Source organism: Cebus imitator, unplaced genomic scaffold (assembly GCF_001604975.1).
Source record: "Cebus imitator isolate Cc_AM_T3 unplaced genomic scaffold, Cebus_imitator-1.0 Scaffold61, whole genome shotgun sequence".
Lineage (NCBI taxonomy): Eukaryota > Metazoa > Chordata > Mammalia > Primates > Cebidae > Cebus > Cebus imitator.
Window position 1 is genome coordinate 8,892,272 of NW_016107376.1, and position 9,829 is coordinate 8,902,100.

A 9,829-nucleotide genomic window follows, 5' to 3' on the forward strand; every position below is an offset into this window, starting at 1 on the left:
CACACTTGCATAAATGTCTTTTTCTGTCTCACTATATACCAATGAACTCTTAGTGCATTTATTTTTACAGGGTCCCTCTCTCACACTGAGATGTTTTTGTAGGATTGTTAGTTTGTAGGATTGAAGACAGTTGTCAATCACAAGTTTGAGCTGTAGAACTCATCCAGTGCCATGTCCACATACAGGGAGAAAGCCAAGGCCTGGAGGGGACAGATGACTGGCCCAAGGGGCTGTCTGGCTTGGAGTTGGTCAGGATCTCATGGAGTTGGTCAAGATCTCATGGAGTGCTGTCAGAAGCCAGTTCTGGGCTTGCACACACCCAGGCCCTCCCTCTGGGCCTTTCCTGCAGCATGGAGGATGTCTCCCCATCCAGCCATGGCCACGGCCATGAGCCATGGCCGCCTTGGTCCAGGAGAGCTATCTCCCCACCCAGCCCCCCAGACCACACAGCCCTGATACAGGTGGGCTGCTGTGACCCCGACATGATACTCCGGTTTCTTTCCTTCACAAGCACAATTAGGCAAGCCATTGCTGTAGACTCATTTTATTTTTTTAAAACATTTTTGATACTGTATTTGGCATTTAAAAAGATGTTTTATGGTACTAGATTTTAAAAGCTAATTTGTTTTCAGGAGGCAAGAGCTGGAGTTTTTTTTGTTTTGGTGCGGGGGGCTGGCTTTGAGACAGAGTCTCGCTCTGTTGCCCAGGCTGGAGTGCAGTGGCACAAACTTGGCTCACTGCAACCTCCAACTCCCTGGTTCAAGTGATTCTCCTTCCTCAGCCTCCCCAGTAGCTGAGACTATAGTCACGTGCCACCACGCCCAGCTAATTTTTGTATTTTTAGTACAGATGGGGTTTCACCATGTTGGCTAGGATGGTCTCGATCTCCTGACCTCATTATCCACCTGCCTCGGCCTCCCAAAGTGCTGGGATTACAGGTGCAAGCCACTGCACATGGGCAAGAGCTGTTTTTTAAACTCTTCCCCTTGGACAAAAATACTTTGCAAGTTATTTGGATTTATAGTACAGATAATACTTGTTTCCCCTCGATCCAGGATAACAAATAATAACAAATAGTGTAATCTGCTTAATCTGAGCTGTGCTTCTTTTTTCTTTTTCTTTTTCTTTGTTTTTTGAGACGGAGTCTTGCTCTGTTGCCCAGGCTGGAGTGCAGCGTCACAATCTTGGCTCACTGCAACCTCTGCCTCCCGGGTTCAAGCAATTTTCCTGCCCAGCCTCCTGAGTAGCTGGGATTACAGGCACGCGCCACCACACCCGGCTAATTTTTGTATTTTTTTAGTAGGGATGGGGTTTCACCATGTTGGCCAAGCTGGTCTCAAACTCCTGACCTTGTGAGCCGCCCACCTCAGCCTCCCAAAGGGCTGGGAATACAGGCGTGAGCCACTGCACATGGCCGTATGCACTCTTATGTGTACATAAACCATGCACTTTTACAGTTTTATACATGAAGAAACTGAGGCCCAGAGAAGTGAAGCAGCTAGTCCCAGGTCACACAACTGAGACCTGCAAAACCTTAAAAAAGACGAGGGTGGAAAGCTTTCAATCTGATTAAAAAGTACTGCTGCTTTCAACATAAGCTGCATATGGGCAGTTCCAAGAGTGCACACTTGCTTCCTCCTACAAATATGTATCAAAACCCTACTATGTGCCGTTCACAGGAAGATGGTGCCTCAGGCAAGATTAGAATTCCCAGCCTATGATTTCAGCACTGGATAGAGGCATGTAGTGTTATAACGAAGTTTGCAATATAAAAAAAATCTTCTCTCTTATTTATTGCTTCCACATGGCAATGCCCCTCCCATCTCTCTTCACAAGAGCACAAGAGAAGGCACTGTTCATCTTATCGGCTTCCCCTCTCACTTCACACAACTGCATCCCAAACTGCTGCCCTGAAGGCTGAGCCTAATGGGCACATGGAGTCCTTATCTCACTCATCTACTCTGTGGCATTTGACCCGCTTACCCACTTCCTAGTCCTTAAAATTCCCTTTTATTGAAACTCTAACAACTTCCCAAGACTTCCTGAGGTCATCTTTTTCTCATTCTCCTCCCACTCCTGGGATGCTGCTTCTTGCTCTCTTTCGTTATAGTTGATTTCAAAACTGTGAACTTGAAATGTACTTTGGGCAAATTAACTCACATGGTTTTGATGAACTGAGTCGGCATCATGCCCAGGGCGGGGATGGGAAGCAGAGGACGGCCCACTGCGGGCTTTCTGTTTGCCCACTGATTCAGTGAGAAGCCCGGATGCCAGGTCCAGCACAGCAATGAGTTTGATTGTGTCTCCTCCAGACATTCACCGTCAACTCTCAATGCAGAAACAGCTCGCGGACTATATTTAGGAAGGACAGAACCTGATGGATGTAGAAAGCCTTCGAGTTTGGACACAGGGCTGGATTTAAAGGTCTAGACCGTGAACACCACGTATTTTGTTGGCTGTTAATTTCAAGTGTATGTTTGTTCTAACAACAGAGCCCTCGCTTCTGCCGTCCCTTAAGGATTACAGGTTTTTGCTCCTGGTGACAGATTGTTCGGCTACATCCCAGAAGATAATAAAACTCCTTCCAGTCATCCCAGAATTAGGTCCATAGATTTCCAGATATAGAAGAGAGCCATTCTGGGTAACACAGCAGATGTAAATTATGTGCCTGAATTGATTTTGCATTAATTTCTCATAGGCTATTTCCATGCTGCTTAAATACCACTGTTTAAAGCCACTATGGTATTGTATTTTAAAAGCTGATTGTTTCCACCACAGAAAGGAATCCAGGAGGCAAGAGCTGTTTTTCAAACCCTTCCCCTTGTGCAAAAGTACTTTCGCCAGTGAGGAATTTTCAGTAGTGAGCTGTTTGTTTGCACAACTCTTCAATGCATGTTTGCATGCTGCCCTGTAGACTTCCTTTTGCAAGATACATCATGAGACACAAACTTCCGGTTTCCTACTCCCTTGAAGGACCAGCCCTGCCACTCATTAGATTCCAGTGGAAGCTCAGGGCCTCAGATAATAACGCTTTAAGTTCTTGCTGTACAGCAGGGCCAGTATGCCTTGTGCTGTGGACTCTCAGCTCTCCTACTTGATCCAAATGCTTTTAGAAACCATCAGATAAAGGGCAAAAAGACAGTCTAAAAATCTATGGGTTATTTATTTATGTATTTCTTTGGTAGGTGAATAAGGCTAGTCTCACATTGAAGTCCTGAACCTGGTACCAAAGCTCTCGTTACAACTTTTTATGCATGAACTTTCTTACATTTAAAAACTGCACATCACACAGCAAAGTAATAGTACATCAGCTGTTCCTACCACCAACACGTGGCAGGGTCAGGCTGGGGTCCCTCAGCTGAATTTCTTCACTGATGTGGCCGTTGTTTGCTATGTTTGGTTTTTCTGTTCTTGTTGTTATTTTTGAGGCAGGGTCTCACTCTATCACCCAGGCTAGAGTGCAGTGGCACGATCTCGGCTCACTCCAACCTCCACTTCCCGAGTTCAAGCATTCCTTCTGCTTCAGCCTCTTGAATAGCTGGGACTACAGGTGTGTGCCAATTTTTTTTTCATTTTTAGTAGAGACGGGTTTTGCCATGTTGCCCAGGCTGGTCTCAAACTCCTGGTCTCAAGTGATCTGCCTGCCTTGGCCTCCCAATATGTGGGTTTCTTTCGATTTTACAAATGGCTTGACAAATCAACTCTCTCATCCCCACTTACGTACTAAGAGTATATAAAGTCAATTAAAAAGAAGTGTAAATTTGATGGAAGCTAAAGTTTTTATAAAAGTGGAAAGAAATAGATGATGAATGGCTCAACAGGACAAAGGAAACCATGCAAAATTAAAAGTTTAAAAATTATCGGTATAGCTGGAAGACTGGAACTGAAGTTGGATGTCTGTCGTCCTAATGTTAATATAGGCGAAGGCTCTGGACTAAAAGTCAGTTGGACTGAAAACTCCCTCTAGGGATGTCACCTATGAAAGAAAGGTAACTTTGTACAAAGCCGCCGCCTTTACCATGGGGCTGCTCATTTTTAGATTCTAGCACCACCTAGAGGACAGAATGAGATAATTTCCATTCACCACTGAACCTAAGGAATCTTTTCACCAACGATTTTTCAGTTTTCAAAGCACTTAAGTTTTAATATCTGATTTGAATTCAAATAATATTATCTTTGTGTACTGATAAAAAAATCCATTTATCAGCTGGCTTACTGTCCAAAGAATTTTATCAATTTTTTATGTGACCAAAAATTATTATCCATGGATTATTTTTTAAACAATTTTATTTAGGTACAATTAATATACTCTAAAATTAACTAATTTAAAATGTACAGTTCAATAATTTTTAGTGAATTTACTGAGTTGTGCAACCATCCCCATAGTCCAGTTTTAGAACATTTTTATCCCCCCAACAAGATTCTTTTTTTTTCTTTTTTTTTCTTTTTTTTGAGACAGAGTCTCACTGTCACCCAGGCTGGAGGTCAATGGCATGATCTTGGCTCACTGCAGCCTCCGACTCCAGGGTTCAAGCAATTCTCCTGCCTCAGCCTCCCAAGTAGCCGGGATTACAGGTGCCCGCCACCACACTGGGCTGATTTTTGTATTTTTTAGTAGAGACAGGGTTTTGCCATGTTGGTCAGGCTGGTCTTGAACTCCTGACCTCAGGTGATCCACCCGCCTTGGCTTCCCAAAGTGCTGGGATTACAGGCATGAGCCACTGTGCCAACAAAGATTCTGTCTTTTTTACAGTTAATCCCCATTCTCACCCAGCCCCGTGAAGTCACCAGACTTCTGTCTCCATGGATTTGCTTTTTCTTGGAATTTCATATAAATGGAATAATAAAATGTGTGGGGGTTTTTTGCCTCTGGCTTCTTCACTTAGCATAATATGTTTGAGGTTTATCCATGTTGTAGCATTTATCAGTATTTCATTCCTTTTAATTGCCGAGTAGTGTTCCCTTGTATTGATATCCCAGTTATATTTGTCCATTCACCAGTTGATAGACATTTGGATTATTTCCAGTTTTTTGCTATTTTGAAAAATGGATGGAAGTTGTACTAAGCAAGAAATTTTAATTAGTAAACAGGGCAGTGAATAAAATAAACAAGGCAGTGAATAAAATACGTGGAAGAAGAGTGGCTATATATAAATTATGTGTATTCAGGAGAAAAAATAGAATAAACTATCAGGAGATGCCTAAGGGAAAGGCATCCGGATCCTGGGCCCTGATTCAATGTGTACCCGGGAACTAAGGAGTTCTTGGAGTCATATTCTTACAGAAACACAGAAGAAGCGTGGGGAAAATTATTCAGGATTTTCTCTGATGGTTTAGCAGCCTTTGATGACAGTTTTTAAAGAGTTTCTTAATGTTGGATCAATACACTATGTAACTAATGCAGACCTTGGTAACACATCTGAGGTTGGAGATTTGAGTACCATTATGATCTTTCCAAATCACGACTATAGAGGTGAAGGGGACATTTCAAAGTGAAAAATAAACTATGTGGTCAGATGCATTCGAGTCCAAATCCAGGCTCTGCTAATATCTATAATGACTGTGAGGTCAAATTTCTCATCAGTATCCCAGGAGGCCATGATGCTGTTGTGAGAATTCGCTAAGATACTTTATGGAAAGCACTTAGCATGTGGCCTGGCACCCAGTGAGTTCTGATGTTATTTTTGTAAGACTGGATTGCGGTTGAGATACCAAGAAACAGTGATGTTGACTTCTGTTATTTCTGAGAACCTCTTACATCATTTCATTGGATGTTTCTGGCCCGAGAGTCTGGCAAACAAAGGTATACATTTTCTTTAGAGGTGATAAAATGATTGTGGAAGTGGAAGCTCATTAAAAAATATTGCTTATCACCCAAAATATTGTAGGCTCATAGAACGATTTAGTGCAAATCCCAAGGGAGTGTTTAGGACTTAGGTGGATCTACACAGGACCAATTAGCATGATAGGTTACTGATTCATCTTGCATGTAAAAATGTGGTCTAGGATTCTACAGAGTTCTCCCTCTTAAAGGATGACAGTCAGAGGTCCTTGGGTTTAATAAAAATTTAATACCTTGTGAGAGGAAATATGAAGAATACAAATTATCAGTATAGGCAATATGTCAAATGCAGTAATTGCCAATTTTAAAAAGGCTCCTTGTCAGCCTATGCGCCCTGATTTATAGTTAGGAACACACAGCCAGAACCATATTAAGCCTCTGAGTAAACAAAGGAATGAGATACATATTCTGTTGCAAGCAAATATATCAAAGATTCAACAAAACCATAATATCTAAAATAATAAAACAGCATATTTAAAAATATTTAAATCAGGGAATTTTTCCCCAAGAAAAATCGAAGGCTCCTATTTAATCTAGTGCAGGGCAGATGAATCTTCCATGAACTGCCTTTATATTCACCCAAGCAGTAAATTAAGAAGGCCGAAGTCAGGATGAGTTCCAGAAATCTTTCTGTTGAGGAAAACCAGAATCTGAGGAAGAAGCAGGTTGTTAGATGTGCTTGTTTGTCACCAGAAGAATGCAGCTCCATTAAGCAAATAAAGAATTACAGATGGGTTCAGAGTTCTTCAGGTATCTTAGAGCAAATCAGATACTATTGACTTGGTGCTATATACCCTAAGTAAGGGAATAGCACCAGTGTTAGACATTTTTGTATACTGACTTACTGGCTCCAATCTTTATAGCCTTGTAGGCACAGCCATTGCCATGTGGCTTTGAAATTCCTCAGCTAGAGGCATTGAGGTTGGGTTTGAATATTTTGCTTGCTGTGGCCAATAGGATGCAAGCAGAGGGACCATGTAGCACTTTCAGGCTTGGTCCTTAAGAGGCGTTTGTGTTTTCAGTTGCTATCTTTGTTTCTGTCGTGGTTATGAGAAGAAAATATTCTGGTCAGCCTGGTGGTCCAAGGAGGAGGAAGAGAGACGCCACATGAAACAGTTCTGGACTCACACTCAGCCTAGATCGGCAGACCTCTAGCCAGTCCACAGATACACAAGCAAGAATGGAAGATTGGTATTGCAAGATGCTGGATTTTGAAATTGCCAAGCAACATGACATAGGCGGCTGACATAGATGGCTGTTTTATAGGGTTAGTTGAAAAAAAAGGCTGAGAGAACCTTAATCTAAGGACCATCAGATCTTCATGGTCACATTTATTCTGAACAGTTAATAGAAAGTTAAATTTTCTACAGAAACTGGAGCATATACTATATCTAAAATTAATAGTCAGATTATTTGGAAGAACTAACACAAAAGGTTTTCCACTGATTTATATAGGGTTGGGGAAGAAATGTGCTCTGATTTTTGATGTGGCTAATTAATTCTACCTCATGTCGCCCACCCTGAAAAAGCTTTTCCTCTTTTTATACCTTCCTCCTCAAATGTCAGACGGCTGGGAGTGAGACTACTTGTCCGGTTTTTGTCTTCTTATTTGAAGTCCTCACTTTATAAATTTAGCTGGGAATCTTGACACTGTTTCTATAGTGGTTGCACTAGTTTACATTCTCACCAATAGTGTAAAAGTATTCCCTTTTCACCACATCCATGCCAACATTTATTTTTTTTCCATTATGGCCATTCTTGCAGTAGTAAGGTGGTCTCACATTGCGGTTTTGATTTGCATCTCCCTTATCATTAGTGATTCTGAGTATTTTTTCATATGTTTGTTGGCCATCTGTATATCTTGGAGAATTGTCTATTCATGTCCTTAGCCCACTTTTTGATGGAGTTGTTTGGTTTTTTTCTTGTTGATTTGTTTGAGTTCCTTGTAGATATTTGTCCTTTGTCAGATACATAGTTTGTGAAGATTTTCTTCTGCTCTGTGGGTTGTCTGTTTACTCTGCTGATTATTTCTTTTGCAGTGAAGAAGTTTTTTGGTTTAATCAAATCCCATTATTTATCATTGTTTTTGTCGTATTTACTTTTAGGTTCTTTGACATGAAGTCTTTGCCTAAGCCAATGTCTAGGAGGGTTTTTCCGATGTTATCTATATTTTTATGATTTCAGGTCTTAGATTTAAGTATTTGATCCATCTTGAGTTGACTTTCATATAAGGTGAGAGATGAAGGTCCAGTTTCGTTCTCCTACACCTGGCATCCCAATTATCCCAGTACCAATTGTCAAACAGGGTGTCCTTTCCCCACTTTGTGTCTTTGTTTGCTTTGTCAAATATCAGTTGGCTACAAGTATTTGGCTTTATTTCTGTGTTCTCTATTATTTTCTATTGGTCTACGTGCTTATTTTTATACCAGTACTATGCTGTTTTGGTTTTTTTTTTTTTTTTTTTTNCTGGACAGAGTCTCACTCTGCTACCTAGGCTGGAGTGAAGTGGTGCAATCTTAGCTCACTGCAACCTCCACCCCGGGGTTCAAATGATTCTCATGCCTCAGCCACCTGAGTAGCTGGGATTACAGGCATGTGCCACTATGCCTGGCTAATTTTTGTGGGGTTTTTTGTTTGTTTGTTTTTTGTAGAGACAGGGTTTCACCATGTTGGCTAGGCTGGTCTCGAACTCCTGGTTTCAAGTGATCCACCTGCCTCAGCCTCCCAAAGTGCTGGGATTACAGGCACGTGCCACTGCGCCTGGCTGACTGTAGCCTTATAGTATAGTTTGAAGTTGGGTAATGTGATACTTCCTGATGTGTTCTTTTGCTTAGTTTTGCCTTGGCTATGAGGGCTCTTTTTTGGCTGAATATGAATGTTAGGATTGTTTTTTCTAGATCTTTGAAGAATGATGGTGGTATTTAATGGGAATTGTATTGAATTTGTAAATTGCTTTTAGTAGTATGGTCATTTTCACAATATGGATTCTACCCACCCATGTGCATGGGATGTATTTCCATTTGTTTGTGTCATCTATGATTTCTTTCAGCAGTGTTTTGTACTGTTCCTTGTAAAGGTCTTTAGCCTCCTTGGTAAGTATATTCCTAAGTATTCTTTAAAGAATTAAAAGGAGGCCCAGGCATGGTCGCTTACATCTGTAATCCCAGCACTTTTGGAGACCAAGGCGGGCAGATCATGAGGTCAGGAGTTCAAGACCAGCCTGGGAAACATGGTAAAACCCCCCTCTACTAATATACAAAAAATTAGCTGGGTATGGTGGTGCATGCCTGTACTTGCAGCTACTTGGGAGGCTGAGGCAGGAGAATTGCTTGAACTCAGGAGGCAGAGGTTGGAGTGAGCTGTGATCATGCCACTGTACTCCAGCCTGGGCAACAGAATGAGACTCCATCTCAAAATAAAAAAAAAGAACTAAAAGTAGATTTACCATTCAATCCAGCAATCTCACTACTGGGTATCTACCCAGAAGAAAAAAGTATTTTACAAAAAAGATATTTGCATACACATGTTTATAGCAGCACAATTCACAATTGCAAAAATATGGAACCAGCCCAAATGCCCATTAATCAACGAGTGGGTAAAGAAAACGTTATATATCTTTGCGCAGTGGCAGTATCATAGCCAATGAGGTTTATCTGAGGTGCGATTATTGCTAATTAAAAACTTTTCCCAATACCCCGCCATGATGATTTGAAATATAGTTGGCATTGGCAATTTTTGATAGTCTCTATGGAAACTGAATTATTTTTTTTTAAAAAGAAAATTATATATATATACATACATACATACATACACACACACACACACACACATGTATATACACCATGGAATACTACTCAGCCATAAAAAGCAATGAAATAATGGCATTCTCAGCAACCTGGATGGAATTGGAGACCATTATTCTAAGTGAAGTATCTCAGGACTGGAAAACCCAACATTGTATGTTGTCACTCATAAGTGGAAGCTAAG

The 9,829-nt window shown here is 41.1% G+C and overlaps 1 non-coding gene across 1 annotated transcript; it reads left to right on the top strand.

Moving 5' to 3' along the window:
* The first annotated feature begins 9,455 nt into the window (after positions 1-9,455).
* On the top strand, positions 9,456-9,596 carry LOC119471431. The gene has a single exon (XR_005200484.1). It is a non-coding gene; the product is annotated as a U4 spliceosomal RNA (small nuclear RNA).
* The last annotated feature ends 233 nt before the right edge of the window (positions 9,597-9,829 follow it).